This window comes from Macaca fascicularis, chromosome X (genome assembly GCF_037993035.2).
Source record: "Macaca fascicularis isolate 582-1 chromosome X, T2T-MFA8v1.1".
NCBI lineage: Eukaryota > Metazoa > Chordata > Mammalia > Primates > Cercopithecidae > Macaca > Macaca fascicularis.
This window is the reverse complement of record NC_088395.1, coordinates 7,869,078-7,884,130: the sequence shown is the minus strand read 5'-3', so window position 1 is coordinate 7,884,130 and position 15,053 is coordinate 7,869,078. Positions and strand designations below refer to the sequence as shown.

The 15,053-nt window shown below is 37.1% G+C and overlaps 1 protein-coding gene and 1 long non-coding RNA gene across 6 annotated transcripts in view; one reads left to right on the top strand and one right to left on the bottom strand.

Moving 5' to 3' along the window:
• Positions 1–2,721, top strand: part of LOC102121882 (uncharacterized) — a 31,483-nt gene extending 28,762 nt beyond the window's left edge. For both annotated transcript variants that reach the window (XR_012429968.1, XR_287206.4), the window contains one exon: positions 2,191–2,721. This is a non-coding gene — a long non-coding RNA (uncharacterized lncRNA). The remainder of the gene's footprint in view (positions 1–2,190) is intronic.
• The window catches only part of LOC102122290 (testis-specific basic protein Y 1-like), a 537,360-nt gene that overhangs the window by 218,427 nt on the left and 303,880 nt on the right, over positions 1–15,053 (bottom strand). The gene's annotated exons all lie outside the window — the stretch shown is intronic.

Here is a 15,053-nt window from a genome sequence, read left to right as displayed (position 1 = left end):
GTCACCACATCCCTTTTATTTATCTCCTCACCTGTGCGTTTTCTTTGCCTTTGCTTCTTGAATTAAAATGTAAAAGACAACCAACTACCAACTGAGTAGATAGATGGTGTGAAGGAGGAAGTGTCAGAAATGTTAGGTTACTCCTGAATTAGAGGAATTCCTTAAGAGATGCTGTGATAAGCAGAATTCTGGAATGTCCAACCCCACAATTCCTTGCCCTGATGTTCGGAAATATGAATATAAGATTTCACACCGTACTTACGTTCCTCCTGTGATGGTTAATATTGAGTGTCAACTTGATTGGATTGAAGGATGCAAAGTATTGATCATGAGTGTGTCTGTGAGGATGTTGCCAAAGGAGATTCACATTTGAGCCAGTGGACTGGGAGAGGCAGACCCACCCTCAGTCTGGGCGGGCACCATCTAATCAGCTGCCAGCATGACCAGAATAAAAGCAGGCGGACGAACGTGGAAAGACTAGACTGGTTTAGTCTTCTGGTCTCCATCTTTCTCCCGTGCTGGGTGCTTCCTGCCCTAGAACATCAGACTCCAAGTTCTTCAGCTTTGGGACTCAGACTGGCTTCCTTGCTCCTCAGCTTGCAGATGGCCTATTGAGGGGCCTCACCTTGTGATCCTGTGAGTCAATACTCCTTAATAAACTCCCCTTTATATATACATCTATCCTATTAGTTCTGCTCCTCTAGGGAACCCTGACTAATACACCTTCCAGGGCAAAAGGGTTAATCTGAAGATGTAAATAAGGTTACCAATCATTTGATTTTGAGTTGGTAAAAGGGAAGATTATCCTAGTGGGTCTAAACCTGTTACATGAGACCTTTAAAAACACAGTGTTTTCTCTGGCTGATAAGAGAAGGGGAAGTCAGAAATATTAGAAGCAGGGGAAGGAGTCCATGCATCCTTGATGGCTTTGGAGATAGAGAGGTGGTAAGCAAGGACAAATGAGAGATCTGAGACTGGCCCCTGGTCAAACAGCAATAAAACAAAGACCTCCACCCTACAATTGCAAGAAACTAAAATCTTCCAACCACAGATTCTTCTCTAGAGTCCCGGAAAGAGCCTGGCTGTCTGTCTTCCTGACTTTGGCCACGTGAGATGTTAAGCACATAATTCAGCAATGTCTTACTGGATTTCTGTCCTACAGAAGTGTGTTTTAAGTCTTCACGTGTATGCTAATTTGTTACACAGAAATAGAAAAGTAATACTGATGCCTTCTATGACAACTTAGGATCTGCTATTTTGAGATTATTTGGGGCTACAAATGTCCATTTAGGGACTGATTCACTATACTTTCTCTCAGGGTAGCAAGTCAAACTGCTTCTGCCTGCTAAATACTTCTGAAATCCACACCTCTCCTATTTTCAGCCTAGTGACTTTCATTTGAACTTCTGTAAGAGTCCTCAACTCCTTCTCCTGACCTCCAACCTCCCCACCCTTCCACATATTCTTTGAGCTCTTTCTTCCACTATATGGCTAGATTCATCCCCCAGAAACACAGCTAAGACCATGTTATTCTGCTAACCAAAAGCTACAAATGACTCACCAGTACCTACTTCATGAAGTAAAAACCTTCCTGTTGGAATTCAAGTTCTCTAAGGCTTTCTCCAGTCTATCCCTCTAGTGTTATTTTCCTTCTCTTGACATCACACACTGTTTTTCCCGTCAAACTGATTGCATTTGCCCTTTTTACAGCATGTTCTAGCCTGTGCCTTTGCACGGGTATGTTTCTGGTATACATGCCAAGATATGAGTCAATCTTCACAGCTTAGTTAGATGTTACCGACCATCTGAGGCCCTCTTGCATGGTATGAGTGTCTTTTTCTACTTTAAATTTCAATGGTGCAAGGATATGACCTTGGAAGTCTGTGTCTCCTGATTGAGCTAGTAATATACATTTTTTGTAGCCCCTATGAGCTTCTACAAGATTACATCTGCCTTATATTCATCACTGTATTACTTCAGGCACTTGTTTCAATGTTTTATGCTTTGTGGATTCCCAAAAATGATGAATTTGTTCAAGCAGTAAAGAATAGCTAATGATATATATGTTCCTCAAAATACATAAACCATGTACATTTAAGTAAAACCATGCTAGATTACAAAAAAAAAATGCACAAGATGATCTGAGTGTTTGTTGTTATGGTTGTTGTTTGTTCATTTGTTCATTTTTAGAAGAAAGGAGAAAAGAATAAAGGAAGATTGGACTCATGTGGTATAGAAATATCAAATACTAAATACGGATACTTCCTGTTAGTGGGAAGACACAAAATATAAAATACAGTCCACCCTTGAACAACACAAGTTGGAACTTCACAGGTCCACTCACACATGGATTTTCTTCTGCCTCTGCCACCCCTGAGACAGCAAGACCAAGTCCTGCTCTTCCTCCTCCTCAGCCTCAACAGGAAGATGATGAGGATGAAGACCTTTCTGATGATCCACTTCCACTGAATGAAGAGTAAATACATGTTCTCTTCCTTATAATTTTCTTAATGATATTTTTTCTCTACCTTATTTTATTGAAAAAATAAGTATATAATACCTATAACATACAAAACATTGACTATGTTATTCATAAGGCTTCAAGTTAACAATAGGCTATTAGTAGTTAATTATTTGGAGAGTCAAAAGTTACATGCAGATTTTTGACTATGTGGAGAGTTGGTACCTCTAATTCTCATGTTTTTCAAGGGTTAACTGTATCTTATTTTTATGTTGCACATATTTCTTTTTTTTTTTTTTTTGTTTTTTTTTTTTGAGACGGAGTCTCGCTGTGTCTCCCAGGCTGGAGTGCAGTGGCGTGATCTCGGCTCACTGCAAGCTCCGCCTCCCGGGTTCACGCCATTCTCCCGCCTCAGCCTCCCAAGTAGCTGAGACTACAGGCGCCCGCCACCACGCCCGGCTAGTTTTTTGTATTTTTAGTAGAGACGGGGTTTCACCATGTTAGCCAGGATAGTCTCGATCTCCTGACCTCGTGATCCACCCGCCTCGGCCTCCCAAAGTGCTGGGATTACAGGCTTGAGCCACCGTGCCCGGCCAGTTGCACATATTTCATAATTAAGTCTTTCTTTTTATTTTACCTATTAAGCCTATTTCTTTTAGCAATCCTAAGCCTAATTTAATGACCTCTAGGTCAAAATGACAGGCTGACGTTTTCTTTGCTGTTATTCTCAAACTTCCAAAAATGTGTTGTTCATTGCCACAGGCATCCTTTGCTCTTTAATTTCCAATCTCATTTAGGCAAACAGTAGGGGTCAGATGTGAAACAAAGTTGATGAACGTAGAGTGAATACAAACTCCAAACCGTAAGAATCTTTGTTTGGAAAGGGCTTTCTTTGCTTCTGCTTACAAAGAGATATTATATAATTCCATGGTCTTGAATTTATTAGGCAGGATCTGACCTTCCATGTAGATAATTACAGAAGACAGTAAAAACAATTGGCATTTAAAATAAAACTGTTGAGGCCAGGCATTGGTGGCTCACACCAGTAATCCCAGCACTTTAGGAAGCCAAGGCAGGAGGATCACCTGAGGTCAGGAGTTTGAAACCAATCTGGCCAATGTGGTGAAACCCCATCTCTACTAAAAATACAAAAACTAGTTGGGCGTGGTGGCACGTGACCGAGGTCGATGCAGGAGAATCGCTTGAACCCGGTACGTGGAGGTTGCAGTGAGCTGAGATTGTGTCACTGCACTCCAGCCTGGGCGACAGAATGAGATCCATCTCAAAAAGAAAATAAATAAATAAATAAATAAATAAATAAATAATAATAAATAAAATAAAACTGTTGAAAAACTGGTTGTTTGAGGTGTGGTTTCACATTTATAAAATCAAAATATTTTTCTTAATGTTTATAAAAATATTTACTCTGTCCTTTCAGAAGCATTATATATTTTTTATTTTTAAACTTATTTTCAACGAAATAAAGTCACAATATATTATATTATAATATAAGTAATTGGTAAAAATGGTATGTAAAAATGGAAAAATTTCATAGGAATGGGCTAATTATACTTCATCATTTGTGAAAAAATTATAAAAATGACATACATTTTATTGAATGTTTAAACTGTTTCCTTGCATTATAATATAGTAGAGTGGGAGGATACCAAATACCATAATAGAAGAAACATTACTAATCATTTATCCCATCTCTTCATTTTACAGAACAATAAACAAAACTCAGTGAAATCTGGGGTTATTGTGCAAATTGTGTTCTCTGCATCTTAAGTTTGAATCACCAAACTCTGTTGCATATATGCAAATACGCTGATGGAATCACAACACATTTAAGCTAAATGATTTACAATTATTCAAATTAAATAATTATTTAAATTCTTTAAACAATTCTTTAAACAATTATTTATTGTCTGGTTTAATATTGTAGATTAAAATAAATAAATCATTCCTCCATTCCAGATGCCCATTTAAAAAATTAAATAAATAGAAAGGAATCGTCAGGGTAAGGAAATGCAGAAGGTTAACTCTGAACAACAGATTTGAATAAATTTCTGGAAGGGATATTAATGTAAGAAACTGAACAATGCAAACCACCTTCCAGGATGTGTGTCCATTATCAAATCATCACTCAGACTAACATTGCAAGAGGAAGAAGGATAGTGGGTGGGTGAAAGGACCTGGGTGATTATTAGATTTCCAGTTTAGCTTCTCCACCTGCCTTGTTCATACCTGCATAGAAAACAAAATAAAACAAAGAGACAAAAACAGAGGGCTTTTCTCCCTAAAAAACAAACAACAACCTTGAGAAAACTAGTAAGCAGACAAGTTTTGTTGTCCCAAAATAAAGGATATCTTTAATCCAACATTTGAGAAATCTATAACATTCAATGCAGTCCTCAAAAATGCAATCCAGCAAAGCCTGACAGTCAATAATTCTGCTCATTTATACTGAATACCTGTAGAGCTTTCAATTTCACCTGAGAAAACTAATGGAATACGAAATTATAGTGAAAGAAACTCACACAAACAATCGTGTATAATCAGCTCCACTTTCTGCAAACCAAGTCATCAGTCAAAAAGAAATCAGGGTGAAAGTAAGGGAAATACTATGTTAAAGATAAAACTTACCTCAACAGAAATAGAGATGATGAGGAAAAGAGAATGTAAAACAGACACAGAGAGACTCGGACACACACACACACACCCCCCTGCACCCTCAGCATCAATTATTTAGCATCCATTAACACAGATAAGACTTATATAAAAAGGAAATAATTAGAAAGCCAGAAAAACCCTTAAAATTTAAAATATGAGGATCAAAATTCATAATTTATTTGAGGACTAGAAGACAAAAGAAGGAAATCCTAGAATATAAAGCAAAAAGACAAATACATGCAACTAGAGATATGAGAGATTTAGTTTCTCAATCCAGAAGCTTCAAACACACCAGTAGGACGTTTACAAAGAGAAAACAAAATGAATTAATTATTTCAAAGAATATAAAATGAGAAAAAGATGATTTTAGTCAAAGTTAAGATGAATGAAAAAGATTTCACGTCCTTGTGAAATCAGAACACCACGAATAAAATTAACCTTATTAAAGGTGGCGCTAGATTTAGATTGTCAATGTGGATGATCTACAAATTGAGAGAGATTAAGATTCGCTTTAGATATTTCTTGGAAGATTGTGGTTGCAGAAAATAAAGAATAATGTCTCAAAGTTCTTAAAAAAAAAGGAAATACCAGTAAAACTATTAATCAAGTTTCAGGCAAAACATGAATATATTGTGACTTCATTAAATTTATGTCCTACATACTCTGTTTGATGACATAACTTAAAGATACACTTCAAGGAAACAAGACCAGTAAAAAGGTAAGAAGGCATGGGTTTTAAGGACTGGTTGAATTAACTCAGGAGTCTTAAAAAAAATATCGACTAACCGAGAAGTCATCCTAGAAGAAAGCAGTCTGAATTAGGACTAAAGAAATTCACTGACCTTTAAGAAAAAAAGGCAAAGAAAAACGGAATGAATTCCACAAAATTCATACAATGAATGAGAAGAATAAATAATTTAGTGCATGTTTTAGGAAGCATATGTTTATTCTTACCACAAGAAGCAAAGACAATTGCATTTTCTGGAAAAGGGCCTGTTTACAAAAAAAGACATTGTGAGGGTACACGTGTAACTTTCAAATATGAAGTGACCTAAATAGTGTCATGATAACTGAAGGAGACTAGAAAGCCACCAGGCGGACTTTAACTCCGATAAGGCTCTTTTTCTGGGCACGCTGCATTAGAACCATGGAGGATGTATTCTGAAGCATGAAGCTTTGTAGGTCTCTGTAGCTATGGTGGTATGAACAGTGGAGCTGATGGTCGGCACAGTGCTTGAAGCCTGCAGGACGCTCAGGGGCCCATGCAAATGCGTGGATTTATTTAAAATCAGAAGAAAAAACTCACAACTTTAAAGTCAATAAAATGTTCTAATTGTTTTTTCACATCAGTAAATATGAAATTTTTAGGATGAATGAAATATATGACGGTGGGAGGCACTCAGCATGGCAAGGGGCCTGGGTCCCAGCTAAGTCAGGCCATGCTCTGAGGAACGATGCTCTTTTCCTTCTGCTTTTCCACATTTCAGAATCAAGTCATAGAAAAAGATTTAATGGTATTTCCAGAAACAAATTTAAGTTTCACAAACAATGCAATATATACATGATACATAATTATATAATACATATCTATATAATACATAATAGATATCTGTTATATAGATATGATACATATCTATATAATAGATATAATAGATATAATACATAAAATAGATATAATAATAGATATAATATAATAGATATTATATAATATATAGATATTATATCTATATAATATAATAGATATAATAGATATAATACATATCTATATAATAGATAATATATCTGTTACAATTATATATTATATATTGTATATTATCTATTATACAATTGTATATTATATATTAAAATTGACTATAGTATGTTATATAATAAAATACATATGATTACATATGTTTATATATAATTATTGTAATGCATAGCTATGGTATGATTATGTAATAATCGATATCATGACTATATTATATATGATTATTATATATTATATTAATATGGGTTATATTATTTATATGTATGACAGATTATATATAATATTTACATATAATATCATATATTTCATTATATATAATTATGATATATAATATAATATGATAGATAATATTTTTTTTTTTTTTTTTTTTTTTTTTTTTTTTTTTTTTTTTTTTTTTGTTTTGTTTTGTTTTTTTTTTTTTTTTTTTTTTTAATTTATTTATTATTATTATACTTTAAGTTGTAGGGTACATGTGCATAACGTGCAGGTTTGTTACATATATATACTTGTGCCATGTTGGTGTGCTGCACCCATCAACTTGTCATTTACATCAGGTATAACTCCCAATGCAATCCCTCCCCCCTCCCCCCTCCCCATGACAGGCCCCTGTGTGTGATGTTCCCCTTCCTGAGTCCAAGTGATCTCATTGTTCAGTTCCCACCTATCAGTGAGAACATGCGGTGTTTGGTTTTCTGTTCTTGTGATAGATTGCTAAGAATGATGGTTTCCAGCTGCATCCATGTCCCTACAAAGGACACAAACTCATCCTTTTTGATGGCTGCATAGTATTCCATGGTGTATATGTGCCACATTTTCTTAATCCAATCTGTCACTGATGGACATTTGGGTTGATTCCAAGTCTTTGCTATTGTGAATAGTGCTGCAATAAACATACGAGTGCATGTGTCTTTATAGCAGCATAATTTATAATCCTTTGGGTATATACCCAGTAATGGGATGGCTGGGTCATATGGTACATCTAGTTCTAGATCCTTGAGGAATCGCCATACTGTTTTCCATAATGGTTGAACTAGTTTACAATCCCACCAACAGTGTAAAAGTGTTCCTATTTCTCCACATCCTCTCCAGCACCTGTTGTTTCCTGACTTTTTAATGATCGCCATTCTAACTGGTGTGAGATGGTATCTCATTGTGGTTTTGATTTGCATTTCTCTGATGGCCAGTGATGATGAGCATTTTTTCATGTGTCTGTTGGCTGTATGAATGTCTTCTTTTGAGAAATGTCTGTTCATATCCTTTGCCCACTTTTTGATGGGGTTGTTTGTTTTTTTCTTGTAAATTTGTTTGAGTTCTTTGTAGGTTCTGGATATTAGCCCTTTGTCAGATGAGTAGATTGCAAAAATTTTCTCCCATTCTGTAGGTTGCCTGTTCACTCTGATGGTAGTTTCTTTTGCTGTGCAGAAGCTCTTTAGTTTAATGAGATCCCATTTGTCAATTTTGGCTTTTGCTGCCGTTGCTTTTGGTGTTTTAGACATGAAGTCTTTGCCCATGCCTATGTCCTGAATGGTACTACCTAGGTTTTCCTCTAGGATTTTTATGGTATTAGGTCTAACATTTAAGTCTCTAATCCATCTTGAATTAATTTTCGTATAAGGAGTAAGGAAAGGATCCAGTTTCAGCTTTCTACTTATGGCTAGCCAATTTTCCCAGCACCATTTATTAAATAGGGAATCCTTTCCCCATTTCTTGTTTCTCTCAGGTTTGTCAAAGATCAGATGGCTGTAGATGTGTGGTATTATTTCTGAGGACTCTGTTCTGTTCCATTGGTCTATATCTCTGTTTTGGTACCAGTACCATGCTGTTTTGGTTACTGTAGCCTTGTAGTACAGTTTGAAGTCAGGTAGCGTGATGCCTCCAGCTTTGTTCTTTTGACTTAGGATTGTCTTGGAGATGCGGGCTCTTTTTTGGTTCCATATGAACTTTAAAGCAGTTTTTTCCAATTCTGTGAAGAAATTCATTGGTAGCTTGATTGGGATGGCATTGAATCTATAAATTACCTTGGGCAGTATGGCCATTTTCACAATATTGATTCTTCCTATCCATGAGCATGGTATGTTCTTCCATTTGTTTGTGTCCTCTTTTATTTCACTGAGCAGTGGTTTGTAGTTCTCCTTGAAGAGGTCCTTTACATCCCTTGTAAGTTGGATTCCTAGGTATTTGATTCTCTTTGAAGCAATTGTGAATGGAAGTTCATTCCTGATTTGGCTCTCTGTTTGTCTGTTACTGGTGTATAAGAATGCTTGTGATTTTTGCACATTAATTTTGTATCCTGAGACTTTGCTGAAGTTGCTTATCAGCTTAAGGAGATTTTGGGCTGAGACAATGGGGTTTTCTAAATATACAATCATGTCATCTGCAAACAGGGACAGTTTGACTTCTTCTTTTCCTAACTGAATACCCTTGATTTCTTTCTCTTGCCTAATTGCCCTAGCCAGAACTTCCAACACTATGTTGAATAGGAGTGGTGAGAGAGGGCATCCCTGTCTTGTGCCAGTTTTCAAAGGGAATTTTTCCAGTTTTTGCCCATTCAGTATGATATTGGCTGTGGGTTTGTCATAAATAGCTCTTATGATTTTGAGGTACGTTCCATCAATACCGAATTTATTGAGCGTTTTTAGCATGAACGGCTGTTGAATTTTGTCAAAAGCCTTTTCTGCATCTATTGAGATAATCATGTGGTTCTTGTCTTTGGTTCTGTTTATATGCTGGATTATGTTTATTGATTTGCGAATGTTGAACCAGCCTTGCATCCCAGGGATGAAGCCCACTTGATCATGGTGGATAAGCTTTTTGATGTGTTGCTGAATCCGGTTTGCCAGTATTTTATTGAGGATTTTTGCATCGATGTTCATCAGGGATATTGGTCTAAAATTCTCTTTTTTTGTTGTGTCTCTGCCAGGCTTTGGTATCAGGATGATGTTGGCCTCATAAAATGAGTTAGGGAGGATTCCCTCTTTTTCTATTGATTGGAATAGTTTCAGAAGGAATGGTACCAACTCCTCCTTGTACCTCTGGTAGAATTCAGCTGTGAATCCATCTGGTCCTGGACTTTTTTTGGTTGGTAGGCTATTAATTATTGCCTCAATTTCAGAGCCTGCTATTGGTCTATTCAGGGATTCAACTTCTTCCTGGTTTAGTCTTGGAAGAGTGTAAGTGTCCAGGAAATTATCCATTTCTTCTAGATTTTCCAGTTTATTTGCATAGAGGTGTTTATAGTATTCTCTGATGGTAGTTTGTATTTCTGTGGGGTCGGTGGTGATATCCCCTTTATCATTTTTAATTGCGTCGATTTGATTCTTCTCTCTTTTCTTCTTTATTAGTCTTGCTAGTGGTCTGTCAATTTTGTTGATCTTTTCAAAAAACCAACTCCTGGATTCATTGATTTTTTGGAGAGTTTTTTGTGTCTCTATCTCCTTCAGTTCTGCTCTGATCTTAGTTATTTCTAGCCTTCTGCTAGCTTTCGAATGTGTTTGCTCTTGCTTCTCTAGCTCTTTTAATTGCGATGTTAGAGTGTCAATTTTAGATCTTTCCTGCTTTCTCTTGTGGGCATTTAGTGCTATAAATTTCCCTCTACACACTGCTTTAAATGTGTCCCAGAGATTCTGGTATGTTGTATCTTTGTTCTCATTGGTTTCAAAGAACATCTTTATTTCTGCCTTCATTTCGTGATGTACCCAGTAGTCATTCAGGAGCAGGTTGTTCAGTTTCCATGTAGTTGAGCGGTTTTGATTGAGTTTCTTAGTCCTGAGTTCTAGTTTGATTGCACTGTGGTCTGAGAGACAGTTTGTTATAATTTCTGTTCTTGTACATTTGCTGAGGAGTGCTTTACTTCCAATTACGTGGTCAATTTTGGAGTAAGTACGATGTGGTGCTGAGAAGAATGTATATTCTGTTGATTTGGGGTGGAGAGTTCTATAGATGTCTATTAGGTCTGCTTGCTGCAGAGATGAGTTCAATTCCTGGATATCCTTGTTAACTTTCTGTCTCGTTGATCTGTCTAATGTTGACAGTGGAGTGTTGAAGTCTCCCATTATTATTGTATGGGAGTCTAAGTCTCTTTGTAAGTCTCTAAGGACTTGCTTTATGAATCTGGGTGCTCCCGTATTGGGTGCATATATATTTAGGATAGTTAGCTCTTCCTGTTGAATTGATCCCTTTACCATTATGTAATGGCCTTCTTTGTCTCTCTTGATCTTTGATGGTTTAAAGTCTGTTTTATCAGAGACTAGTATTGCAACCCCCGCTTTTTTTTGTTCTCCATTTGCTTGGTAAATCTTCCTCCATCCCTTTATTTGGAGCCTATGTATGTCTCTGCGTGTGAGATGGGTCTCCTGAATACAGCAGACTGATGGGTCTTGACTCTTTATCCAGTTTGCCAGTCTGTGTCTTTTAATTGGAGCATTTAGTCCATTTACATTTAAGGTTAAGATTGTTATGTGTGAACTTGATCCTGCCATTATGATATTAACTGGTTATTTTGCTCGTTAGTTGATGCAGTTTCTTCCTAGCCTCGATGGTCTTTACATTTTGGCATGTTTTTGCAATGGCTGGTACCGGTTGTTCCTTTCCATGTTTAGTGCTTCCTTCAGGGTCTCTTGTAAGGCAGGCCTAGTGGTGACAAAATCTCTAAGCATTTGCTTATCTGTAAAGGATTTTATTTCTCCTTCACTTATGAAACTTAGTTTGGCTGGATATGAAATTCTGGGTTTAAAATTCTTTTCTTTAAGAATGTTGAATATTGGCCCCCACTCTCTTCTGGCTTGGAGAGTTTCTGCTGAGAGATCTGCTGTTAGTCTGATGGGCTTCCCTTTGTGGGTAACCCGACCTTTCTCTCTGGCTGCCCTTAAGATTTTTTCCTTCATTTCAACTTTGGTGAATCTGGCAATTATGTGCCTTGGGGTTGCTCTTCTCGAGGAGTATCTTTGTGGCGTTCTCTGTATTTCCTGGATTTGAATGTTGGCCTGCCCTACTAGGTTGGGGAAGTTCTCCTGGATGATATCCTGAAGAGTGTTTTCCAACTTGGTTCCATTTTCCCCCTCACTTTCAGGCACCCCGATCAGACGTAGATTTGGTCTTTTTACATAATCCCATACTTCTTGCAGGCTTTGTTCATTTCTTTTTCTTCTTTTTTCTTTTGGTTTCTCTTCTCGCTTCATTTCATTCATTTGATCCTCAATCGCAGATACTCTTTCTTCCAGTTGATCGAGTCGGTTACTGAAGCTTGTGCATTTGTCACGTATTTCTCGTGTCATGGTTTTCATCTCTTTCATTTCGTTTAGGACCTTCTCTGCATTAATTACTCTAGCCATCAATTCTTCCACTTTTTTTTCAAGATTTTTAGTTTCTTTGCGCTGGGTACGTAATTCCTCCTTTAGCTCTGAGAAATTTGATGGACTGAAGCCTTCTTCTCTCATCTCGTCAAAGTCATTCTCCGTCCAGCTTTGATCCGTTGCTGGCGATGAGCTGCGCTCCTTTGCTGGGGGAGATGCGCTCTTATTTTTTGAATTTCCAGCTTTTCTGCCCTGCTTTTTCCCCATCTTTGTGGTTTTATCTGCCTCTGGTCCTTGATGATGGTGATGTACTGATGGGGTTTTGGTGTAGGTGTCCTTCCTGTTTGATAGTTTTCCTTCTAACAGTCAGGACCCTCAGCTGTAGGTCTGTTGGAGATTGCTTCAGGTCCACTCCAGACCCTGTTTGCCTGGGTATCAGCAGCAGAGGCTGCAGAAGATAGAATATTTCTGAACAGCGAGTGTACCTGTCTGATTCTTGCTTTGGAAGCTTCCTCTCAGGGGTGTACTCCACCCTGTGAGGTGTGGGGTGTCAGACTGCCCCTAATGGGGGATGTCTCCCCGTTAGGCTACTCAGGGGTCAGGGACCCACTTGAGCAGGGAGTCTGTCCCTTCTCAGATCTCAACCTCCGTGTTGGGAGATCCACTGCTCTCTTCAAAGCTGTCAGACAGAGTCGTTTGCGTCTGCAGAGGTTTCGGCTGTGTTTGTTATTGCCCTGTCCCCAGAGGTGGGGTCTACAGAGACAGGCAGGTTTCCTTGAGCTGCTGTGAGCTCCACCCAGTTCGAGCTTCCCAGCAGCTTTGTTTACCTACTTAAGCCTCAGCAATGGCAGGCGCCCCTCCCCCAGCCTCGTTGCTGCCTTGCCGGTAGATCACAGACTGCTGTGCTAGCAATGAGGGAGGCTCCGTGGGTGTGGGACCCTCCCGGCCAGGTGTGGGATATGATCTCCTGGTGTGCCTCTTTGCTTAAAGCGCAGTATTGGGGTGGGAGTTACCCGATTTTCCAGGTGTTGTGTGTCTCAGTTCCCCTGGCTAGGAAAAGGGATTCCCTTCCCCCTTGCGCTTCCCAGGTGAGGCGATGCCTCGCCCTGCTTCAGCTCTCGCTGGTCGGGCTGCAGCAGCTGACCAGCACCGATCGTCCAGCACTCCCCAGTGAGATGAACCCAGTACCTCAGTTGAAAATGCAGAAATCACCGGTCTTCTGTGTCGCTCGCGCTGGGAGTTGGAGACTGGAGCTGTTCCTATTCGGCCATCTTGCTCCGATAGATAATATTTATCATATATTCAAGGGAGAAAAGATCAAAGGGAAAAAGTGATGTGAGGAAGGAAGCATATAATATTTATCATACATTATATATGATATATATTATGTTATATATCATAATTATATATAATGAAATATATTATACTATAATGTAACATATAATATATAATTATATATCATATAATATATATTTATCATGTTATAGATGATTATATATTGCTATTATATATTATCATGTATATTATATAATATGCAATATATAATATATAATATACAATATATAATATATAGTATATTATTATAATGTATATTATATATCATATAATGTATATAATATATGATACATAATATACACAATATAAAATATAATTATATATCATATATAATACAAAATATGACAAATATTGTTATATTATATATGAAGAAATATATAATATAACATATAATATCATATATATGATTATATATTATATTATATCATAATTACATGCAATTAATATATTATATATAATTAGTATTTTATATTATATATTAATTATAACATATAATTAATATAAGCATATAATGTATAACATAATTACTATGAAAATATATAAAAATATATAATACTATAATTCTATTAAATGTTAATTTAATGAATACATTTAATATAAATATATATATGGTGAAGAGGTTGAAGGTGAGATAAGATTTGGCAAAATCGTAAGGGCGCTAAAATTCACCTTAGTGGACAATCAAAAAATGTTTCAAATGTAAAAATGTATTATTTTGAGTTTAAAAGTTAATCAGTAAAGCTTAATAAGTACCTTTATTTGCAGTATTGCAGTAGACAAAGCAATCCCCCTCTAAATATGTCCTTGTTCAAATCCCCCCAACATTGTGACTATATTAGCTTACATGGCAAAAGGGACTTTGAAGGTGTCTTAAGTCAAGGATTTTGAGGTGGAACTATCATCCCATGGGTCCCTGTGAGAGAGACAGGAGGTTTAGGGGGAAAAAGTGACATGAGGAAGGAAGCTTAGTTTGCAGTGGTGCATTTTGATGGTGGAGGAAGGGGCCAGGAACAACGGAATGCAGCTGTCATCTAGAAGCTGACAAAGGGATGGAAAGAGACTTTCCTTTGGAACCTTCAGAAGGAATGCAGCTTTGACAACTACATTTAGCCCAGTGAGATTCATTCCAAACTTCAGACCGGTAGAACAGTAAGATAATACATTTGTGTTGATTTAAGCCACTAAGTATATGGTTATTTCTTATAGCAGAAATAGAAAACTAATAAAAATGTATGCATGAATTAATGAATAGCTGAATAAATGAATGAGTGCATACATAGAGCTGATTATGAAGGTTGTGTCCATAAACAAGGACTGGTACCACCAAGTTGCCAGGTTTCTGTAATGATGTGTTTTATACATCTATTGTTTTGTTCAATTGATAACTTGCTTCTTGCCCTCTTTTTCTGCACGTTAATGTACTTTAATCATCGCTGTGTATAAGTGTACCTCACCTTATTATGCTTTGCTTTACTGTGCTTCACAGACACTGCCTTTTTTATATATTGAAGGTTTGTGGCAACCCTGCGTCCAGCAAGTCTATAGG